Raw genomic sequence first — 23993 nt, forward strand, 5'->3', positions numbered from 1 at the left:
CCCAGCTTAGTGTCATCAGCAAACTTGCTGACAGTCACTCTATTCCCTCATCTAAATCGTTAATGAATATATTGAATAATATTGGCCCCAGTACTGACCCCTGAGGCACTCCACTAGATACTGGCCTCCAACTAGACTCCGCACCATTGACTACCACTCTCTGGCTTCTCTCCCTAAGCCAGTTTGCAACCCACCTCACTACTCTATTGTCTAGACCACACCTCCTCAACTTAGCTGTGAGGATGCTGTGGGAGACTGTGTCAAAGGCTTTACTGAAGTCAAGGTAGACCACATCCACCGCTCTGCCATTATCCATCCACCTTGTTACATTCTCATAAAAGGCTATGAGGTTGGTCAAGCGTGACTTACCCTTGGTAAAGCCATGCTGACTGCCCCTAATAACCCTCTTATCCTTGATATGCCTTGAGATGGCACCAAGGATAAGCTGTTCCATTACTTTCCCAGGGACAGAGGTGAGGCTGACCGGTCTATAATTACCCGGGTCCTCCTTCTTGCCCTTTTTGAAGACTGGAGTGACATTTGCTTTCCTCCAATCCTCGGGCACCTCTCCCGTTTCCCAAGACTTGGCAAAGATGATGGAGAGCGGCCCAGCAATGACTTCAGCCAGCTCCCTCAGCACCCGCGGGTGCATCCCATCTGGACCCATGGATTTATGGATGTCCAGACTATTTAATTGCTCCCTAACCCAGTCCTCATCGACTAAAGCAAACTCCTCCATTGACCTGGCTTCATACAGGGTCTCAGGGGTACGGGGCTCCCCAGGACAGCCCCCAGCAGAGTAGACAGAGACAAAGAAGACATTCAGTAATTCTGCCTTCTCTGTATCTTCTGCCACCAGGGCACCCACCCCATTCCTCAGTGGGCCTACATTGCCTCTGGTATTAGTTTTATCTGCTATGTATTTGAAAAAGTTCTTTTTGCTGTCCATGACCCCGCTCGCCAGCTGTCATTCTAAGGAGGCCTTGGCTATCCTAGCTGCCTTCCTACATCCTCTAACAGCAGCCTTATATTCCTCCCAAGTGGCCAGCCCCTGCTTCCATGACCTGTAAACTCTCCTCTTCTGCTTGAGCATACCCAACAGATCCCTATTCAACCACGCAGGCCTCCTGGCTCCCTTCCTTGACTTCCTGCGTGTGGGGATGCTCTGATGCTGAGCATGGAAGAAGCAATCTCTGAATGCAATCCAGCTATCTTGGGCCCCTTTTCCTTCAAGCAGTCTTGCCCACGGGATTTCCCCCAGCAATTGCTTGAAAAGGCCAAAGTCAGCCCTGCTAAAGTCCAGGGTTGCAATTCTACTTGCTATTCTGTTCCTGCCACACAAGATGCTGAACTCCACCATCTCGTGGTCACTGCAACCCAGGCAGCCCTCAACCTTTACTGCTTCGACCAGACCCTCCTTGTTAGTGAGGATGAGATCCAGCAGTGCACCTCTCCTGGTCGGCTCCTCCACCATCTGCATGAGGAAGTTCTCATCAATGCACTGGAGGAACCTCCTGGACTGTGTCTGGCTGGCTGAATGGTCCTTCCAGCAAACACCAGGGAAGTTAAAATCACCCACAACAACCAGGGCCTGTGACTGTGAGGCCACTCTCAGCTGCCCATAGAAGGCCTCATCAACTTCCTCAGCCTGATCTGCTGGCCTGTAACAGACGCCCACAACAGTGTCAGCCCTGCCAGCCTGCCCCTTAATTCTGACCCAGACACTCTCAACTCGCTCCTCATCCGCTCCTGGGCAGAATTTAGTACATTGTAGCTGCTCTCTCACATAGAGAGCAACTCCACCAGCACGCCTGGCTGGCCTGTCTTTCCTGAAAAGGGCATAGCCATCCATGACCACATTCCAGTCATGTGAGCTGTCCCACCATGTTTCTGTAATTGCCACCAGATCATAGTCTCCCGACCAAACACAGGATTCTAACTCCTCCTGCTTATTCCCCATGCTGCGTGCATTGGTGTACAGGCATTTCAGGGAGCGAGCAGAGCACACCAATTTCTCCCTGGGGGCATAGGAGGCCACTGGTCCTCATCAGTTTTAGAATGCTGCCCCACTGGGACAAGCTCAGCTACAACCCCATCCCCCTTCGAGCCTATCATCTCCTTCTAAAGAAGTGCTGTTTTGTCTTAAGCTTTCAGACTTTTTGTCTACTTTTTGGTGCATGTGTTCTTCTACCTCTCTCAAAATCACTGAATCGTATATGAACTAGTGGCACATCATGCTGGTGGATGGTGGGGACACGTTGGCCTTGCACTTAGGGCAGTGTAGATGTTGAGACTTTGGGATTTTCTTCTTTTCCCGTGCTGACATAGGACATGAAAAGAATGCCTACTTTTTCCAAGGATTTGTCTGCTCCCTAGGCTGAAACCAAACTGCATGGAGGGGGGAAGAAGTGTGCTAGGGGAGCAAAAGGAGATTGAGAGCTTGCAAGGACCTTGTTAGGGTCCACTCAGCGATGGACTCGTGATGGTTCATTTACGTTCTTCTCGAGGCACAAAATTAAGGCATCTGAAATGCCACGGGCTTAGAATGCAATCAAACAGTGTTACTTTATTATTTTGCCTGTAAAGCGGCACGCAATAGCGAGAGAGTAAGAAAACGGGAAAGGAAAAAGAAACAGGGAAAGGAGAAGGAAAAGATGGGAATGAGGACTGGTTTACCAGCAGATGAGTTCCAAAGGTGTCCATCCCTCTGGGGTCCAGTCCCGCGGAGTCCTGCCGGTCCTCCATGGTGGTTTGGGATCCTCTGGTGGGGAGATCTCAATGACGTCCAGTCAGGAACCATCTTTATACTTCTTCACCCCGCCTCGCTCCCATTGTTTCAGGCCAATCTCCGCCTTTGGTTCTCAATCCGGGATTAACTGCGCAGGCTCGAAAAGTCTTCGCCTCTCTTGCCAGCGCTTGTCTGCACCTGCGTGGCCTGCACTCAGGGCTATCTCTCTGGTCCATTGGGTGACCTCAGGACCCTTGGCCAGCTTCTGGGCATGCTCTTTTTTGTTGTCCTTTGTTCGAGGGAGCGGGTGGGGGACAAGGTGTGGCTGAGGCTGCAGGTAAGAATCCATCTTCTGGACGGCAGTGATTGTCCCTGGGTCAGAGAGACCCGTCTAACAACCCCTTTTAGGAGGCGGGGGCTAGCTTGGCTGAAGCAGCAGGCAAACTCCACACAGCAGCCATTGTTAGCAGTAGCCTTCCAGGCTGAAGACACCTGTGCAACACAATGCTTCTCCTCAGGCCTCTGTCTAAGTCACTGTCAGTCTGTTCTGGATGGCGATGTTCAGGCAGATACTGGTTTTGGACCAACGCTTACGGACCTGGAGCAGATTCTGAGAGTTTGCTGTTCCAGAAAGGTTTGGCTGGTGCAGCAGCTGAGAGGTAATGGCCAGCTATGATGGGTCCCCCGAGTGATGCTTTGGGACCGGTGGCACGTGCATCTCCCTAACCAGGCAGCAGAATGCACTTTGGGCCCGGCAGAAGGAAGGTGGCAGAGGCAATGCATTGGAGAGCTGGCAGGCTAAAACTGGGAGGTGGATGAGGCCACCTCCTGTAGCAAGTGAGTCAGTGAACAGCTCACAAGTACTGTAAAAGCGCACCTTGAGAGAACCCCAAAGGGGGTTGTCACAAAAGGGGGAAACGGTAGATTCTATTGCTGAAAACGGACTGTGTGGTTTTGTGAATGTGGCTTCAGCCCTTTTTCTTCAAAGGAGGCTCATACCTACTTAAGAAAACTCCTGACGATCATGGTGAAAACAAAGAATCAGTGTGGTGAGGCTGTAGAGTGGCCCTTGGTTTTCCTGCCAACAAGCTCTGAATGCGGATTCTTGCAGGTGTAGCGGAGCAGGCAGCAGCGTCTCTGAGCAAAGCTCTGGGGGACGGGGTCCTGTGTGCTGGGCACAGCTTCCCTCGCCATTCTCTGCTCCCTCCTCCTTCAAGCAGGGGCTGCCCCACAGCCAGTCCCAGCCGGGCCCGGAGGTGGGTGTCTCCGTGACGACCGCCCGGGCTCTGACGTGGGCACCTCATCATAACCAGAGGCCATTGTGACACGGGGGTCCCCGCCCGGACCGTGGGGGTATTTAAGGAGCGAGAGCCCTGGGGTGCTCATTCCCAGGAGAGCAGCTTCTCAGGAGGCAGCAGCTTCTCAGGAGCAGCAGCTTCTCACGAGGCAGCATCTCCCCTGGGTGCCCGTTGCGGCTCTTTGATACACGTGACCCAAGATGCCAACTGAGAAGGAGGCGAACGCCCACTCCCAGCCCTTTGGGCTGCCCCCCTTGCTCCACAGGCCACAGGGGAGGGACGGGACAGGGCAGGAGGGAGAGGCCGGTGGTTGGACGGGGCCGCAAGCAGCTGCTGCGGTGCCAGAACTGCCACCTCCATCCCCTGGGTCCTGCTCCTCCTCCTGCTCGGAGGTCAGACACAGCCTGGGCCAGCGCAGCATCCAGAGCACCTCGGTCACCCCCTCGGTCCAGGAGCACGTCCAGGACCACCATAAGGGTCCCCAGGAGGGGTCTGGCTGGCCTCGCAGCACCAACACTGAGGCAGCAGCAGAGGCAGAGCGCCCGGCACCTGCCCCACAGGGCCGCACAGCCGACGACGCAGCTCTGTGGGACACAGCCCAGCACATCTTCATTGAGACCATGCGCAGGGCTGTGGCTGAGATCATGGGAGCTGGCCAGGAACCGGAGGAACAGCAGGACCTGGCCCAGCGCATGGACTTGCAAGATGAGAACAACAAAGAGGGGTGCCAAGGCGGAGACATCATCATCCACAGCATCTCGATCAACCCCTCGGTCCAGGAGCACCTCCAGGACACCCCTGCAGGTCCCCAGGAGGGGTCTGGCTTGCCCAGCTGCACAGACATGGAGGCGGCAGCAGAGGCAGAGCGCCCGGCCCCTGCCCAGCACAGCCCCACAGAGGACGATGTGGACCTATCTGACATTGTGGAGCACATCATCAGTGAGGCCGTGCGCAGGGCTGAGGCTGAGATCCAGGGACCTGGCCAGCAACCAGTGGAACAGCGAGACCTGGCCCAATGCACGGATGTTCCAGTGGCAGCACCAGCACCCGCAGCACTTGAAGCCATTGAGGCTCATTTGGCAGGAGGGAATGAGGGACAGGCCAGCACAGCCCCTCTCGTCCCAGCTGCAAAGGAGGAAGAAGAGAACACAGTTTCTCCGATGTCTGGAGAGCAGAGAGGAGAGACCAGCACAGACATGGCCTGCCCAGCGCAGGGCCCAGCTCCACGGCGACGGCCTTCCCGGTTCCGGAGGGCGCTGCGGGCTCTGCGCAGGGCTTTCCGCTGCAGCTGCACCGCGGGACAGCACGAGGAGTAGAGCCCGGCTCCAGCGCCACGCGGGTGCCTGCGCATGCGGCTGGTCCTGAGCCTGCACAGCGTCCACGCCAGGGATGGGTGCATGGACAGTGACTGCGGGATTCACCTGCCCTGACGACATGGTGCCGCCAGCCTCTGCTCGGCCTTGGATCGTTTTTAGAAATCAATAAAGCAAATAAAAAAAAAAAAAAGACAGTTTTCCCCCTGTGCTCATCTGTTCCTGCTCCACCTCGGGACAAAGAAAGCTGCAGGAAATCTCTGTCCTCGGGGTGTCCCGGCATTGGTTGCGGGAAGCTCTGGGCTGGTGCTGCCGCAAGCCGGCAGTTTGGCTGGAACCCTCTCAAGCTCCCTTCCCACCCGCCTGTCTCCAATTCCAGTCCAGGACTTGGAACATTTGAGATCTATTGCCGACTTGGCCTGGTTGACCTGCACCGTACGGCATCCCCTTCGTCTCACAAGGAACCTCCCCATTGCGGGGGTGTTTCGGAGCACCTACATGAGCTGATACAGGCAAGACCCTCCAAACCCACATGTGGTCCCTCGCCTCCACCGAGGGTCTTCCAAGTCAGGAAGAGCCGGCTGCTCGCTCCCTTGCTGGAAATCTGAGCCATGATCCATCTCTGCACAAGGCTCTGATGCACAAGGCTTCCAGCGTCACCAGAGCACGTTCAGGCCTGAGACACCGGGGAGAAGCGCGACAAACAGGGCTGGTCTTGACAAGAAATCCACCCGCTCAGAGCTTCGTCTCAGATGCGAGTTACTCTGCCCTGGGTTTCTGGGGCCCAAAAATGGAGGGAGGCTCAGGTATAAACCCAGTTAGCCAAGAGCCGCAGCAGCTGCTGATCCCTGTGTGGCGCATTGCAGACCAGCCATGGCTGTCTGTGGCTGCTGCATGCCCCAGGCTGCAGCCTTCGCAGCATCCTCCTCTTCCCCAGCACCCCCGTGCACTGCACAGGACCAGAGCTGATTGCAATGACTGGGGCAGCACCGGGCAGCAGCGGCATCTCTCTCCCCAGCCTCCAGCTGCCCAGTTGCCCTGCAGAGAATTTCTGCCTGGGAAGGGCAGAGTAGTATTACGATCGGCCGGGGGCTCAGGACAAAGCACAGCAGCACCACGTCCCCGGAGCAGAGCCCTTCTTTTCCCGGCTCGGACTGGTGTATTCCTCCTGCTCACAGCGCGGTCCTTCTCTGGGATAAGGTGATGCCAGCACTTTCAGGGAAATTGGAACGTCATGATGGAGTGGACGTGAAACAGCCACACTTCCCGAAAAGTCAAAGGAGTAAAATTGACATGGAACAAAGCAAGTAACTTGCCACAGCTGTCCAACCTGCACTCCTCAGGCGGGACGCGACCGGCGACATGTTCTGGTGCTGCGGGGCTGTGCCGCAACAAGTCAGCTGGGGCCGTGGCCAGAAAGGTAGTGATGCACATCTAGAGATACCCACATCGTTTTGTGGGAAGCATCTGTTTCCTCGGCACGATTTGGAACACTTTTGACACACGGGACTTGCTGGGCCCTAAATCACTGCTGCGTTGACTCCTCTAAGCCTCCCAGCTCCAATTCAGCAGGTGCCCAGTTCAAGGTGTTGACACAGCAATGTGTTCTTCTCTTGAATCTGTATTATATGTTCTCTCTGAAATCAACACTTCCTTCCTAGGAGCAATCTGGGTCCCAGTGTAGGCTACGAAGCCACTGGACTTGTTGACAGTAGTTTACCAACAGTAATTTGCCAACAGGAGGAGTTCTTGCTAAATTAACAGCAAAAGCCATGCTGAAAAATGCAAGGGAGCAATCAGGGAGGGCTGGAGTCGTGCTCGGGAGCTGTGTCCGTGCGTGAAGGTTTACGTGTCTTGCTGGGTAGTGCCCAGAGAGTTGGTCTGATCGCACTGCAGAGCTCCAGGAGACATCAATCTGTGTGCTTCTTTCCTACACCAAGCTTTAAAGGCTGGTTTTGATAGTCAAATGGGATTCAAATGTAACGTTCCTCCAAGAAGGCCTTGGGTAACTCATTTCCCAAAATTCAAACTTCTTTTCCCAGGGAGGCTGAATTTCCTCCATAGCAATCAAATGATCAGGTTTTGCACAGAAGAGCTGCTGTGGTTCTAAGCGTCTTTATTTTGTCTATGCTGCCTTAAAGAAGCAGCTGGTCTGCCTTTTGCTTTTGGTGATGGAAGTCAGGAATGGCCAGCGCTGTGCATCATGTCAGGATGGCTTCATTCTCGAATTATTGAAACGTTTGCTGGATGCAAAGAAAAGAACAACATCTCCATCTCTTCCAGGACGCTGCTCTTTAGTCCGCTCTCAACATCACCGGCAAAGAGCTGCTGCTTCTCTTCTGCACTGGATGTTTCGACATCTCTTTGCTAGAGGGACAAGGTCCCTTCGATCAAGAGACTGAAGCAGAAGCATCAGAAATGGACATTCCTCCAAGTTTTCCCCCAGTGCCTCAAGTTCCAAAGCAAAGAGAAGGGCATGGCGATGGTGCCATTTTCTACCTCAGGGATAAAGTTGTGGCAGGAATCGTAGTATGGAACATGTTCTACAGGATGCCTATTGGGTGCAAGGTCAGTGCAGGACTGGTGTGCTGAACAGCGAGTCTTGCTTAGATTGGGGATTTTCTTGTGGAAAAATCCATCTGCCCATTTAAAATGATGAAAAAGAAATGGAGATGCTCTGTGTGTCTTGGTACCATACTTGCATGAAACTTGTAGGTTGGTTGTGCTTTAGTTGTTAGCAGTGCAGGTCAGAGCAGCTTCACAGTATCACAGTATGTTTGGGATTGGAAGGGACCTCAAAAGATCATCCAGTCCAATCCCCCTGCTGGAGCAGGAACGCCCAGGTGAGGTCGCACAGGAACATGTCCAGGTGGGTTTTGAATGTCTCCTGAGAAGGAGACTCCACAACCTCCCTGGGCAGCCTGTTCCAGTGTCTGTCACCCTCACTGAGAAGAAGCTTTTTCTCAAATTTAATTGGAACCCATTGTGTTCCAGCTTGATCCCATTACCACTTGTCCTCTCATTGCTTGCCACCGAGAAGAGCCTGGCTCCATCCTCGTGGCACTCACCCTTTATATATTTATAAGCATTAATAAGGTCACCCCGCAGTCTCCTATTCTCCAAACTAAAGAGACCCAGCTCCCTCAGCCTTTCTTCGTAAGGGAGGTGCTCCACTCCCTTAATCATCTTTGTTGCCCTACGCTGGACCCTCTGCAGCAGTTCCCTGTCCTTCTTGAACTGAGGGGCCTAGAAATGGACACAATATTCCAGATGTGGTCTCCCCAGGGCGGAGTAGAGGGGAAGGAGGACCTCTCTCGATCTACTGACCACCCCCCTTCTAATACACCCCAGGATGCCATTGGCCTTCCTGGCCACAAGGGCACAGTGCTGGCTCATGGTCATCCTGCTGTCCCCAGGACCCCCAGGTCCCTTTCCCCTACACTGCTCTAATATGTAATTTCCCAACCTATACTGGAACCTGGGGTTGTTCCTGCCCAGATGCAGGACTCTACACTTGCCCTTGTTAAATTTCATCAGGTTATTCCCCGCCCAACTCTCCAGCCTGTCCAGGTCCCGCTGGATGGCAGCACAGCCCTCCAGCGTGTCAGCCACTCCTCCCAGCTTAGTGTCATCAGCAAACTTGCTGACAGTACAGTAAATTCCCTCGTCCAAATCGTTAATGAATATCTTGAATAATATTGGCCCCAGTACTGACCCCTGAGGCACTCCACTAGATACTGGCCTCCAACTAGACTCCGCACCATTGACTACCACTCTCTGGCTTCTCTCCCTAAGCCAGTTTGCAACCCACCTCACTACTCTATTGTCTAGACCACACCTCCTCAACTGAGCTGTGAGGATGCTGTGGGAGACTGTGTCAAAGGCTTTACTGAAGTCAAGGTAGACCACATCCACCGCTCTGCCATCATCCATCCACCTTGTTACATTCTCATAAAAGGCTATGAGGTTGGTCAAGCGTGACTTAGCCTTGGTAAAGCCATGCTGACTGCCCCTAATAACCCTCTTATCCTTGATATGCCTTGAGATGGCACCAAGGACAAGCTGTTCCATTACTTTCCCAGGGACAGAGGTGAGGCTGACCGGTCTATAATTACCCGGGTCCTCCTTCTTGCCCTTTTTGAAGACTGGAGTGGCATTTGCTTTCCTCCAATCCTCGGGCACCTCTCCCGTTTCCCAAGACTTGGCAAAGATGATGGAGAGCGGTCCAGCAATGACTTCAGCCAGCTCCCTCAGCACCCGCGGGTGCATCCCATCTGGACCCATGGATTTATGGATGTCCAGACTATTTAATTGCTCCCTAACCCAGTCCTCATCGACTAAAGCAAACTCCTCCATTGACCTGGCTTCATCCGGGGTCTCAGGGGTACAGGGCTCCCCAGGACAGCCTCCGGCAGAGTAGACAGAGACAAAGAAGGCATTCAGTAATTCTGCCTTCTCTGTATCTTCTGCCACCAGGGCACCCACCCCATTCATCAGTGGGCCTACGTTGCCTCTGGTATTAGTTTTATCTGCTATGTATTTGAAAAAGTTCTTTTTGCTGTCCTTGACCCCGCTCGCCAGCTGTCATTCTAAGGAGGCCTTGGCTATCCTAGCTGCCTTCCTACATCCTCTAACAGCAGCCTTATATTCCTCCCAAGTGGCCAGCCCCTGCTTCCATGACCTGTAAACTCTCCTCTTCTGCTTGAGCATACCCAACAGATCCCTATTCAACCGTGCAGGCCTCCTGGCTCCCTTCCTTGACTTCCCACGTGTGGGGATGCTCTGATGCTGAGCGTGGAAGAAGCAATCTCTGAATGCAATCCAGCTATCTTGGGCCCCTTTTCCTTCAAGCAGTCTTGCCCATGGGATTTCCCCCAGCAATTGCTTGAAAAGGCCAAAGTCAGCCCTGCTAAAGTCCCGGGTTGCAATTCTACTTGCTATTCTGTTCCTGCCACACGAGATGCTGAACTCCACCATCTCGTGGTCACTGCAACCCAGGCAGCCCTCAACCTTTACCGCTTCGTCCAGACCTTCCTTGTTAGTGAGGATGAGATCCAGCAGTGCACCTCTCCTGGTCGGCTCCTCCACCATCTGCATGAGGAAGTTATCATCAATGCACTGGAGGAACCTCCTGGACTGTGGCTGGCTGGCTGAATGGTCCTTCCAGCAAACACCAGGGAAGTTAAAATCACCCACAACAACCAGGGCCTGTGACTGTGAGGCCACTCTCAGCTGCCCATAGAAGGCCTCATCAACTTCCTCAGCCTGATCTGCTGGCCTGTAATAGACGCCCACAACAGTGTCAGCCCTGCCAGCCTGTCCCTTGATCCTGACCCAGACACTCTCAACTCGCTCCTCATCTGCTCCTGGGCAGAATTTAGTACACTGTAGTTGCTCTCTCACATAGAGAGCAACTCCACCACCACGCCTGGCCAGCCTGTCTTTCCTGAAAAGGACATAGCCATCCATGACCACATTCCAGTCATGTGAGCTGTCCCACCATGTTTCTGTAATTGCCACCAGGTCATAATCTCTCAACTGAACACAGGATTCTAAATCCTCCTGCTTATTCCCCATGCTGCGCGCATTGGTATACAGGCATTTCAGGGAGCAAGCAGAGCACACCAGTTTCTCCCTAGGACCACAGGAGGCCACCCGGTCCTCATCAGTTTTAGAATGCAGCCCCACTGGGACAAGCCCAGCTACAACCCCATCCCCCTTCGAGCCTAGCCAAATGAGCCTAGCCAAATGAGCCCAGCTAATTCCTGCCCCAGCATCCTTTTGCCCCTGCGAGATAAACCTTTCCCACGTGACAGTGTCCGGACTGGTGTCTTATAAAACCAACCATTATCAAAAAATCCAAAGCCCTGCCTGTAGCACCAGTCTTGGAGCCAACCATTTAGAGAGTGAATTTTCCTATTCCATCCCACATCATCACTTGAAGATAGAAGGAATGAAGAGAAGATCACTTGAGCCCCTGAGTCTTTCACCATCCTTCCCAAGACCTTGAAATCATTCTTCATCCCCCTCAGACTACGGGAAGCAGCTTCCTCCCCATCTGTCTGGAAGACCAGCAGCGGGTAGTAGTCTGTCGGGTGCACCAGTTTGGGGAGCTCTCTAGCGATATCCTTGATCCGGGCTCCAGGTAGACTACAAACTTCCCTGAGGGTCAACTCTGCATATTGGGCACTCTGTTCCTTTCAGAAGGGAATTTCCTATTACAATCACCCTTCTTTCTTTCTTATCAGAGGCAGTCTTAAGTTGTGAAGTCAACTGCTTCTTCCTACGTGATCTTGTAGGCAGGCTTGGCACCACCTCCTCACCTACCTCTTCTTCAAGATCCAGGGCCTCAAACCTATTACGGTGGGGCACCTGGGGAGACAAAGCAGGCAGGGAGGGGGGCTGCCCGTGACGCCGAACCGGAATACGCTTCCAACCCTTGTTGTCTTTTCGGTCCCCTACCTCTGCCCGAGAGCAACAAGGGTGGGGCCGTCTCAGGACTTCCGCCTCTGCCCGAAAGGGCAGGAGGTCCATCTCCTTTTGGGGGGTACCTCCCTGGGACCTTTCCGACTGGCACGTCAGGGTGTTACTCCACCAGTCGATCTCCCTTTCGCACTCCCTGATGGTCCTCAGCGTCTCAACCTCCTCAAGTTTGACGACCATGTCGAGCAGATCTTGCACCTGCTCACACCTCACACAGGTGCAGTGCTGCCTCCCTCCCCGGCAGCAGCAGCCTCTGGCACTCCCTGCAGAGACCTGAACAGCCACCGTTCGGGACAGAGCCTCAGTCTGCGTTGCCACGGTCTGTTTGAGGCAAGCTCTCCTTCTGGAGGCGACCATGGTCGTCAGCAGTCTGGGGCGCTGGCAATAAGCTAGAGGGGCTGACAAGCAACAAGTGCTCTCTGCACCCTGCTGTGCCTGTGGCTGGCTGGTACCGCACCCGCTGCTGCAGCACCGTGTGGGTGGGACTCACCCGCTACACAAGCTGGTTGCTCCTCCCTGCACCTGGTGACGAGTCGCTGCCCTCCCAAAGGCTTTTTCAAGGCAAGGGGAGGGGGTGTGGTCACCGTGGGAACGCCCCCGCCACGTCAGCCGCTCTCTCGCAATGGCTGCCGGGGGTTGGCGATCGGGACCCGCCGGGAATCACGCTGTCCCTGTACGTTTCCCTCTGAGCTTCCTAATCTCGGCTGAACCTCGTGGTCGGCTGAACCCGCCGGCTCCGGCTCTCGCTGGGCTGGCTCCGATCAGCTCCGATCATCCTCTTCATCGTCCTGTTCATCTTCAGCATTGTTGAGGCTTATAATCAGTGGAGCATGAACTGGTAGGGAAATATTCTCTTGGTTTCTGAGTGATTCTTGAAGATGTGCTGGATGCAGAGTCCTTTCTCGGCCACCCTGTTGCAATGGCACATCTGCAGAAAAGAACATTATTTTATTAGAAGGGAACTAGAATATCAAATCCAGGTTCAGACATGCAGGTACAGTTTTGAAATCTTCATCATATTGAGGGGATCATTAAATAGGCAGATTATGACGTTTGGGAAAACTATTCTGCCAAGCTTGGCAAAAGAGCATCTTGCAACAACAGAAAGTATGAAAAAGCGTGGGTACCTACTCCTCTGAAAGAGCAGATAAAGCACTACGGTGTATCATACTAAACCTATTTTAGTGACACTCCTGCAGATCAGATTTGTTGTATCTCATGCAAGAAAATGTAAGATACAGCAGTTTAACTTGATAGTTAACTGTGTCACTGCCCAGAACAGCATATTATTAGCTCCGCACAGTGTAAGCCAACTCCACCTTAAATTGGTTTAACAGGATTTCTAAGTATTAAAAAGGACAAATGCAGTTAAAATGTTTGCAATGCTATTCTGGGACACATGGACTTTGAATGTATGCATTTTTCAGTAAAAAGAGAAAGGTTTGGATCTAATTTCTCATTCTGATTGTTGGACATGGCTCTTCTAGAGGTGACCCATGTCCATTGGGCCTCTAGGGCATCTTCTCTGACTCACAACACACCCAAAATGTGCCCACGTTTTGTTTAGGAGAGCCCCAGCTGCCAGGGGTGGCTGCTGTGGATGTGGGAACTGTGAAGAAAGCAGCGCAGGCACTCACAGAAACAGCACCAAGCTCTTGCCTTGCTCCTCTGGGGCTGGGGGCTCAACACACCCAGACAGGACACGCTGCCTTTCCCTGGGGGAATTTCTGGAACACAGGCTGTTTGCTCCTGACCAGAGGTGTCTCTGGACTTTTCTCATGACACCTGTCTCCAGCTCTGGAGCTCAGGCCCATGAACAACTCAATTTTAGGCCCCCTGCTCCTGCATCTGTGACAAGTCACGCTGCTCTCACTCCAGCTTCTGCCTGATTCCTGACACCTGTCTTGGTGCCCCGGACACTTTCCCTGCTCCAGGTTCAGCTGTCTAACAGGACTCCTGGGAGCCAAGAGCTCCTCTGAGAAAGGAATGAGAAAAAACAAAACCAACCAAACAAACAAACAAAAAACAAAATGAAACAAAAAAACAACTAGTAATGGTGCATTTTTATTTTCCAAAAGTAATTTGATTTTCAGATATTATATACCCTTGCAAATGATTTCTGCAACATTTCTACTCTGTGGATCCCAGCAACCTAAATCACCACTTGTGACATCATCTTTCCTGCAACACGAAGATCCGTCACATGGCAGCTCAAAAAGTCATATGGCAACACTATTCAAATGCCAATACAATTCCTTTCTTTGCTCTGAACTCACTGCAGTAGCAGATCCTACGCCATTGATTTACCACGGTACATTTTGAACCTTCATAGAGATTACTGAGCACTGCAAGGACATTCTTGTGTATGTACTTACTCTAATGAACAAATAGTAGAGAAAATATTTTCACTCACTGTTATTAGGCGGCAGGAAAAGTCCATTTATATTTCGAGGTTTGCTGTGGTAGAAGGCACAACTGATCCTCGAACAGCCTGGGAGTTGTGTTTCCCAGAAACAGATGTGGCTGTACTTCTGCTGCAGGAGAAAAGAGTTGTCTTCTATTGTAAGCAGAACAATAAAAATGGACTAAATGGAGCAGGACACGGTCTGCTGCTGGGACCATATTACCAAGATTTTGTGGGACCGTGTTCCGATATTTTAGAACGCTTAAAGTTATCTTAAAAGTTATCATAAGCTCCAGAAAACTCTAAAGTTATCCTGAATTAGGTCAATTGAGCTTTCACGATGTCAAACTGTTACCAGATGAGGAGTGAAGCCGTTTGCTTATTGTACTGCAGACTTTCCATGAGATGCTGGGCAGAAAGTTACTGAACTGACATGTGGTTGAGTTTCCTTTCCTGCACAACAGGATAATCAGGTCAATCCCCAATGAGATGAGCTGTACAAGTGCAAATCCTACACTGGACTCTCTTGCCATTAATGGACATGGGTCCTTGGGAAATAAGGAAATCAAACCCAGAAAGATGCCCAGCAAAAACTGAAACACTACAAGTTTGGGAACTGATGTTCTGAGACTGCTGTCACTGCACTGCTCACACCATCTCCAGCTGTTTGTGCATTTGAAGGTGTTTCACCCAGATTCAGACATTAACAGCTGGGTCTCAAAGCAGCATCTCCAAAACACGCCCCGTTTGGACTGCAGTCAGTACAACTGGGCCATCCCCTGAGACACACTGGGGTCTGGAGCCAAAGCCCAGCCCCCGGGCATTAATGCCAAAATCCCCAGTGTCGAAATGGGTGCGATAATGCAGAGCCCAACACCAACCCTGGATTTCCAGCAGGCAGAGTTTAAATACAGGGCAAACACACGTTGCGGGATTTTCTTCTCAATAACTTATTTTGCAGTACTTCAGGAAGGAACTAAAAGCAGAAATTATAAACGCGGCCTACGTATTCAAAATCAATATAATCCTGATTCAATACGAAAGATGAGTGATCTTCACCCATGACTTTTATGTGTTCCCTGAGCACCTGAGCGCAGTTCACGTGAGAAATTCCCATGGTTCAGATGATCATTACCTCTTCCCACCACTTCCAAAAACCCGATATTTCATCTACAGATGTGGCCATGACCCAGAGAGACATATCAGCTTCTACGCTTACATAACAGACCTCCCTGTCAACACGGCTGTATCAAGAAATCAAGGATCCAAAGCACTCCAAGATCTACAGCATTTACCTGTGCGTTTGGGGAATGCTGGGAAGGGCAGTTTTTCCAAACTTCGCCCATTTTCACAACGCCGAAGTTCAGCAAAAGGCACCAGCACGAAGCAGCTGGTGCCTCCTGCAGCCGCCCGAGTCACCAAAGGCGGTTGCCGGCCAGTATAGAATGTTACGTTTCCAAAGTTCCAACTGCTCCTCCAGCTCCTGATGTCAACATCATGGTGCCAGGAGACACGTCCAGCTTGAACATCTTCCTTCATCCCCATTGCTCCAGTGTACATTGCAGAAAATCGGGCTATTTCAGAGTCTCCCATCCCAGTGTTTCTTTAATGAAAAATGGAACAAACCCATTTGCCGGGGCTTAAATAATACCCACCCCCTTGCTGAAGGAGCTGAGGCCTGAGAAACAAACCTTTGATATTGCAAAGATAAACCTTATTGGCCGTTTTTTAAGCAAAACCCTTCTGCCCAGCGTTTTTCTTACTGTAGCTCTTTGGACGGAGGGGTGTTGGGAAGGTGGTTTAAGATTGAGGTTTTATTTCTCATGACTCCACCCAGATTTGATTGGTAATGAATTAATTTCCAGTGGTGGAGTCTGTTTTGCCTGTGGCAGGGATGGTCAGTGATGTCTCCCGTCCTTGTCTCGCCCATCAGTGCTTTGTTTCTCTCTCTCCTGCCCAGCTGGGGAGGGCAGTGACAGAGCAGCTTTGGTGGCACCTGCTGTCCAGCCAGGGCCAGCCCAGCACAGCTTCCGAGGTTTATCCCGAGGCGCAGAGCCCGGGAACCACCCGGAGGCCCCTGTGCTGACGGGGCCAAACCCGCACAGCGAGTTCCCCCCGGCCCGGGGCCCGCGCATCCCGGCCCAGCCAGGCGTGCGGCACCGGGCGAGCAGAGAACAGCCCGAGGAACGGCTGCCGGGCCACGGCACCAACGGCACCGCCAGGGCGCGCTGCCTCAGCCCGGGGCCGAAAACAGGCGGGCGGGGCGGCCCTGACACAGCGGAGCCGCTCTGGAGAGAGAACGGCGCCGGGAGCCCTGGGGCTGCCCCGGCCCGCGGCCGGGCTGGGCGCCCCGAGAGGGGAGGCCCCGCCGCGCTGGGGCTGCTGGGGAGGGGCCCGAGGCCACCGCGCCCGCCTGTCCCGCCCTGTCCCGCCCTGTCCCGGGCCGCCCTGTCCTGTCCCGCCCTGTCCCGCCCTGTCCCGCCCTGTCCTGTCCCGCCCTGTCCCGCCCTGTCCTGTCCTGTCCCGCCCTGTCCCGCCCTGTCCCGCCCTGTCCCGCCCTGTCCTGTCCCGCCCTGTCCCGCCCTGTCCCGCCCTGTCCCGCCCTGTCCTGTCCCGCCCTGTCCCGCCCTGTCCTGTCCTGTCCCGCCCTGTCCCGCCCTGTCCCGCCCTGTCCCGCCCTGTCCTGTCCCGCCCTGTCCCGCCCTGTCCTGTCCTGTCCCGCCCTGTCCTGTCCCGCCCTGTCCTGTCCCGCCCTGTCCTGTCCCGCCCTGTCCCGCCCTGTCCCGTCCTGTCCCGCCCTGTCCCGCCCTGTCCTGTCCTGTCCCGCCCTGTCCCGCCCTGTCCCGCCCTGTCCCGCCCTGTCCCGCCCTGTCCCGGGCCGCCCTCCCCACGCTCGGGTCCGTCGCGGGGCTCCCGGCGGCGGGCGGGCCGGGCTCCATTTCCCGTGGGCAGCGCGGGGCGGTGCAGCCGCAGTTCCGCCCGGCGCTGGTCCGGGGTGGGAGCGGGCGGGCTCGGGGGCCGGGGCCATGAGGCGGCGGGCGCGGGGCAGCGGGAGGTGCCGTGTGTGTTGGTGACCGCGGTGAAGGAGGCGCCGTGGGCCCAGCGGGAGCGCCAGGTGGCCGAGGCGGAACGGGGCCGGGGCCGGGGCCGGGGGGAGCCGCTGGGCCGCGGGGAGCGGCGCCGCACTCGGGGCGGGGCGGGGCGGGCAGGCAGCGGCACCGGCCGTGTCAGACCCGCCCGGGCTTTCCCGGAGTGTCTGCGCCTTGAATGCGGGAGAGAAAGCTCGTTCGGGAGCCATCTCAGCTCAGACTGGCCTGAGTTGGAAGGTGGAAGGACCCACGAGGATCATTAGTCCAACTGCTGTCCCTGCACAGGACACCCCACAGGTCACCCCGTGTGTCTGAGGACGCTGTCCAGTCTCGAACACTGTCAGGTTGGGGCCGTGGCACCTCCCTGGGGAGCCTGTTCAGTGTCCAGCACCTCTGGGGGAAGAACCTTTTCCCCATGTCCAACCCAAACCTCTCCTGGCACATCTTCTGCCGTTCCCTGGGTTCTGTCATTGGTACCAGAGAGATCAGCGCCTGCCCTTCCTCCTCCCCTTGTGAGGAGGCTGCAGACCGTGATGAGGTCTCCTCTTAGTCTTCTCTTCTCCAGGCTGAACAACCCAAGTGACTTTAACTGCTCCTCATGTGGCTTCTTCTCCAAACCCTTCACCAACCTCTTCTGGACACCCTCCAATAGCTTTATCTCCTTTTTATCCTGTGGCGCCCAGACCTGCACCCAGAAACCCCAGATCCCTCTGCAGAGCTGCTCTCCAGCATCTCGTGCCCCAGTCTGTGTGTACAGCCAGGGCTGCTGGCACTGAGATGGAGCTTGTGGAACCCACCAGTGACTGGTGTCCAACCCAACATGGCCCCATTTACCAGAACGCTCTGAGCCCGGCCCGTCAGCCAATTGCTCACCCACTGCCCTGTGTGTTTATCCGGCTGTGTGCTGGACCTCTTGTCCAGGAGAATGCTGTGAGAGACACTATCAAAGCTTTACTGAAATCCAAAACCGATTTATTTATTCACGGGACACATACATTCAAACTTCTGTTATACATGAAAATTCCTGTGAAATAAATTGGGGGAGCACTCTGACTGAGATTTTTTCATCTCTGTACATATTAATTTGAAGTACTCGCTTCATCCCATTCTCCGCTCTACGTATGGTTCTTGGTTTTCTTTGCGCTTCCAGGTCTTCTTGGCTCTGTTGTCAAAATAGATATACAGAAATTTTCCTACATTATTGACTAGAATAAATCTATATGCTCTTTCAGAAACGTGCTCAGAACCAGGCTGCCTGCTCTGTGGACATCTCGGAGCACGGGCCAAATGCTGCGCCGAGAGCCCCCCTTGGGCAGGATGGCTGCCTGGGGAACCTCTGGGACCGGGATTCCCTCATCTCCCGTGTGGGGGAGTGAAATAATTCCTGCAGGATCGCGGGTCTCTATTTATTTTCACTCATTTAGGCAAAGTGAGTGTATTCCGTGCTTAAATACAAGCACGTGTATTTTCTTTAGTAATTCCTTGCCACATTCAGGCAAGTGTGCACTTCTCCCGGAGTCAGGGAGGGCTCTGGTATTGTATTTGGTGAGCCACGTGTATGCACACTGTGGATCCCCATTGTTATTATTTGCTGCACCCCACTAATTTCCTCAACTGGTACTCAAACCTGTATTTATGTTCTTGGAGAGCTAAAACCCCATCCTTTACCGGTTAATCGGCTGCACCTTTTTGACCAGAATAAAAGTTTGGTTTGGACCCTGTTGTCTGCCTAAAACTAACTTTTGGGGTGCCTCTGTGACACACGGGATGGGGGGACACAGGGGACACAGAGGGGACATGGCGGGGGACATGGGGGTGGGGGGACAAAGGGGACCTGGAAAGGATATGAGGGCCACAAGCGGGGACACGTCCCCCAAATTTCCCCCCTGCACCACAATTTACCCCCCAGTTCCCTCCAGTTTTAGAATCCCCAGATAACTTGCTTTGGAAAAGACCTTTAAGATCATCGAGTCCAACCGTTTCCCCGATACCCAATCGGAGTTGAAACACCTGTCACCAATTTCCCGCGAATCCCTTTGGGCCTCGAGCGTTTTATTCCCCTGAAGTGACCCCTGGATGAAACACCTGGACGCTCAAGTTCTCGCGTTTGCAGCAAAATCCCCGTTTTGCCCTGTTTTTGTTTCTCGAACTGGGATGAACTCCCCGGGCTCTTCTCAAATGCAAAATAACGGGGGTTTTGCTGCCCTCTGGGCTGGACTTTGCTGCTGCTTAATGGGGTTAAACTTGGCATTTTTATTAGTGTGAACTTCCTTAATTGGGATCTTCCCTATGATCTTAATGAGGATAAACTCGTTGTTTTTAACAGGTAGGCTCCCCCATGCACGGCCGGGAGAGCCCAGAGCAGCCGGACCGTGCAGCAGCCGATTTTCTCCTGCCCGACGCCGTCTGCTCTGCAGGGACGAGCCTGAGCCCGAGCAGCCGTGCGTGCCCATCCCGGCACCAGGCGAGCCACTGCTCCGGCAGCGTGTGCGGGTGAGCCAGGGCCATGCAACGAGGAAGAGGGACCCCCTCCTCTGCAGTGACACCTCGGGCATCGCCAAGCACCAGTAAGATTTGCAGAGCCCAGCGGCCTTTCCTCCCAACCCTGGCCATGGCAGCCGGGCAGCAGGGCAGGGACAGCCCAGGAGCAGCCCCAGGTGGCCGGCACCCTGGTGCTGGATGCAGCCATGGCCGTGACCGCGGAAGGGGAACTCGGGAGGGGAGCCAGCAGGCTCAGGCACCTCCAGGACACTCCCTGTGCTCCTCTCTGCAGATGTATTCCATATCATGCACCAGCCCCTGGGAAAATTGAAAGGGACAATGGTTTGTTAAAAACTACACTAAAGGCACTTGGTGGTGGAACCTTTTAAAACTGGGAGTCACATTTAGCAAAAGCCACTTGGTTGGTCAACACTAGACGATCAACTAACGGAGCTGGGCCTGCCCAATCAGAAATTCTATGTATTGTAGAAAGAGATAAAGTTTCTGTAGTAGACATGAAAAACATGTTAGGAAAGGCAGTCTGGGTTCCTCCTGCCTCAGGCAAAGCCAAGCCCATTCGTGGGATTGTTTTTGCCCAAGGACCTGGCAGCACCTGCTGGGAGAGGCTTAAGGATGGAGAAGTTCGGTGTGTGCCTCAAGGGATTTGATTTTAGGTGAAAATATTCAATACCGAACTGCTTGATGTGAATTGCCATTCTAACAGTGTCTAATAAGTGTCTTTCAGATCAAGACAGTGATGATGAAACCAGCGCTCGCTTCTTCGAGTGGCGCCTGACAACTTCTTCAAAGTTGATAGAGTCTTTTAACCCACAAACAGTGGTCATGAGATGCACTAGATGTACCATTTTTCCTGCCCTGGGACACTGTTGTGACAAATGAACTTAATGAACTTTTTCAAAGGATGGTCAAGGGATTAAGAGAATGATGAATTACTCCTGTGTATATATGTACATATGTGTGTATATATATATATATATATATATACTAGTAGTGATTAATTAGATTGTATTGATAGGGTATATTAATGAAATTGTATCGATAAGGTCTAAGTATGCCGTGAATGGCATGTTATAAGGGGTGGAATGTCCTGGTTTTGTTAAAAACACGTTTCTCTTGTAGTGAATTTGCCTGTCAGCTAAAGCTTCATATTAGCTGATTTCCTGAAAAGCCAGATCCGTGTTTGGGTAGACACAGCAATGGAATGTGAGGTGACAGTGACAGGCTGGGCTGACCGACTCCCCCTCCCCTAGGGGGCTGTCGAGGGTTAAGATTGCGGGGTGACAATAAAACCCTGGCAGATGTATTGTTAACCTCCTCTCCCCCCACTTCCCCCGTTTTGCCCCTCCCTCTCCCCCCTTCCACTCAGCACAGGCGATCGGGAGGGAAAGAAGAACAGAGAGAAGAGAGTTGGAAAAATTAAAGATGTTTTACTAATGCTACTGATAAGAATAGAGAAAATAATACAAAATATACAAAACCAATCTTGAAAGTCTCAGCAACTGCAGAGCCGGCCACCAAAGTCCTGGATTAGACTCTGCAGCCAAGCGGAGCTGGATTCAGTCTGTCACTGGCCTCAGTTCGCAGGGACGACCAGCAAGATCCTCTCCTAAGGTCGGCCATAAGCAGAAGGGAAAAGGCAAAAAGGGACGAGATCCTCGTGGTCTCCCACTTTTATATGAAGTATTCATGTGAATGGAATGTTATACACAGTTGGTCAGTTTCTTGGTCACCAGTTTCTCGTTGCCCCTCTCGCGAGATGTCCATCCATGCTTATCAATAAGTTTGCATTCCATTGCTAGGTTTACCAAAACATGGGTCTGGTTCTCCAGGAAAATGCAGTTAATATGAAGCTTTAGCTGACAGGCAAAATTCACTGAAAGAGAAACTTGTTTTTAACAAAACCAGGACAGTATCTTAGAAGTTTTATTTATCTCTAATTTCCCCATTATTATCGCATTAGGGCCTATTGATTGGGATTTCCCTTCTGGGGCAGGTTCTTTTTGTATCTTTATTAGTGTCCCTCAATCAGTCCTGGTCTCCCAGATCCTTATACCCCAAGTTTTGCCAATTGACCACCCCTGGTCTTGCAGTTGCAAGACTGTAATTTCTAATGTTTTGCAATTCCCTGGGTCAGAACTACCATAGAGCGATGGGAGAGATTGTCGACAATCTCTAGGCCACCTGTTGACTTGGAGGTATTTATCCGGATTGGCAACGCTCCACGCTGTGGCTATTGTCTCACAACCCCAATAAGCACAATAATATTGGTTAGGATAGTTGCAATATCCCTTTCCTGGATTGGAGCTAGGGCACCAATAAGTTGATACTGCATTTCCCCTTTTATGTGGAGGTTTGCAGTGACCAAAATTCCAGTCTTCCCCAGAACCTAAATGTCCTAATAAATCACAAATGGTTACGTTAAATGAGGGTGCACCTACAGTTACATTTTCTTCAATCAATCACACGACTTTCCTCTGCTTGAATTAAAGTCCACTTAGACGGCCTATGCGCTGTTTCTCCATAGCTCAGCAATAATAGCAACATCAACATAGTGTACCAGATTGGGCTGTATTGACTCTGGCTCATTCCTCCTTGCTTTTTAGTTAGTGCCTGGGTGTGCCGCTTAACATTGGGGTAGCTCGGCCAATATTTTGGCATAGTTCCACTCAGGCTCTTGTTTCCACCGTTTCTTATTCCTCTGCCTCGCCCGTCGACTCGGTTGCTTGGAGCCACGGGGTAAACCATCTTCTCGGCAGCAAGAATATTCTTCAGGAAACCCTGAATGCTTTTGCTCTCCATGCCTTTGTTTATACGCTCCCCAATTATAGTCTTTGACTATAGGAGGGTGGCACGGTATTTTCTTTATGGTAGTTCAACAGCACACCCTTGTTATTTGTATTTTAGAGGGGTTGGTTCATTAGGGTGAGAGCAAAACCGCTCAGGCTATATTTCGTGGGTGTATATACACCACCAGTCAGGACTGTCGGGTTGGATCTCTTTTTCATACGACTTTTGATTTCAATGTGTCCTGGTTTTGTTAAAAACAAGTTTCTCTTTCAGTGAATTTTGCCTGTCAGCTAAAGCCTTCATATTAGCTGCATTTTCCTGGAGAACCAGACACATGTTTTGGTAAACCTAGCAATGGAATGCAAACTTATTGATAAGCATGGATGGACATCTCGCGAGAGGGGCGATGAGAAACAGGTGACCAAGAAACTGACCAACTGTGTATAACATTCCATTCACATGAATACTTCATATAAAAGTGGGAGATCACGAGGATCTCGTCCCTTTTTCCCTTCTGCTTATGGCCGACCTTAGGAGAGGATCTTGCTGGTCGTCCCTGAGAACTGAGGCCAGTGACAGACTGAATCCAGCTCCGCTTGGCTGCAGAGTCTAATCCAGGACTTTGGGTGCCGGCTCTGCAGTTGCTGAGACTTTCCAGATTGGTTTTGTATATTTTGTATTATTTTCTCTATTCTTATCAGTAGCATTAGTAAAACATCTTTAATTTTTTCCAACTCTCTTCTCTCTGTCCTTCTTTCCCTCCCGATCACCTGTGCTGAGTGGGAAGGGGGGAGAGGGAGGGGCAAAAGGGGGAAGTGGGGGGGGAGAGGAGGTTAACAATACACCTGCCAGGGTTTTATTGTCACCCCGCAATCTTAACCCTCGACACAATGCCAAATCTGTAATTTCTAATTCTATATTATAACATTGATTGCATATTCCTCTAGGGGAATACCGTCTATACAATGCAACCACCAATTGTTCTGGCACACTATGCACCTAAAGCATATAAAAAGGATAACAATTACAACTTATATTAACACATCTAACTCTATGATTTTTACAAATGGGATATTCATAAACAACTTCATCATTTTTCTGTACTTGCACGATGTGATTGCACAAGCCCAAGTCCATTTATTGTTTCCATAGTTTAACTTTCAGAGGGTCGTCTGTGGGCTCTGCAGTCCAGGCCTTAGTCTTGACTGGACCTTTAACTCGGCTGGCTCTGTCCACCCCTTTTCGGCAGTTCGGATGGCTGTTTCTGTAGTGAGTAAAACAACATAAGGTCCCTCCCATTGAGGGGTTAATGATGTTTCTTTCCATGTTTTTATGAGTACCTTATCTCCAGGTTCTAGGGTTAATTTAGGGGACTCAATTAAAATGCTT

This window comes from Streptopelia decaocto, assembly GCF_964273445.1.
Source record: "Streptopelia decaocto genome assembly, chromosome: 17".
Classification (NCBI taxonomy): Eukaryota; Metazoa; Chordata; class Aves; order Columbiformes; family Columbidae; genus Streptopelia; species Streptopelia decaocto.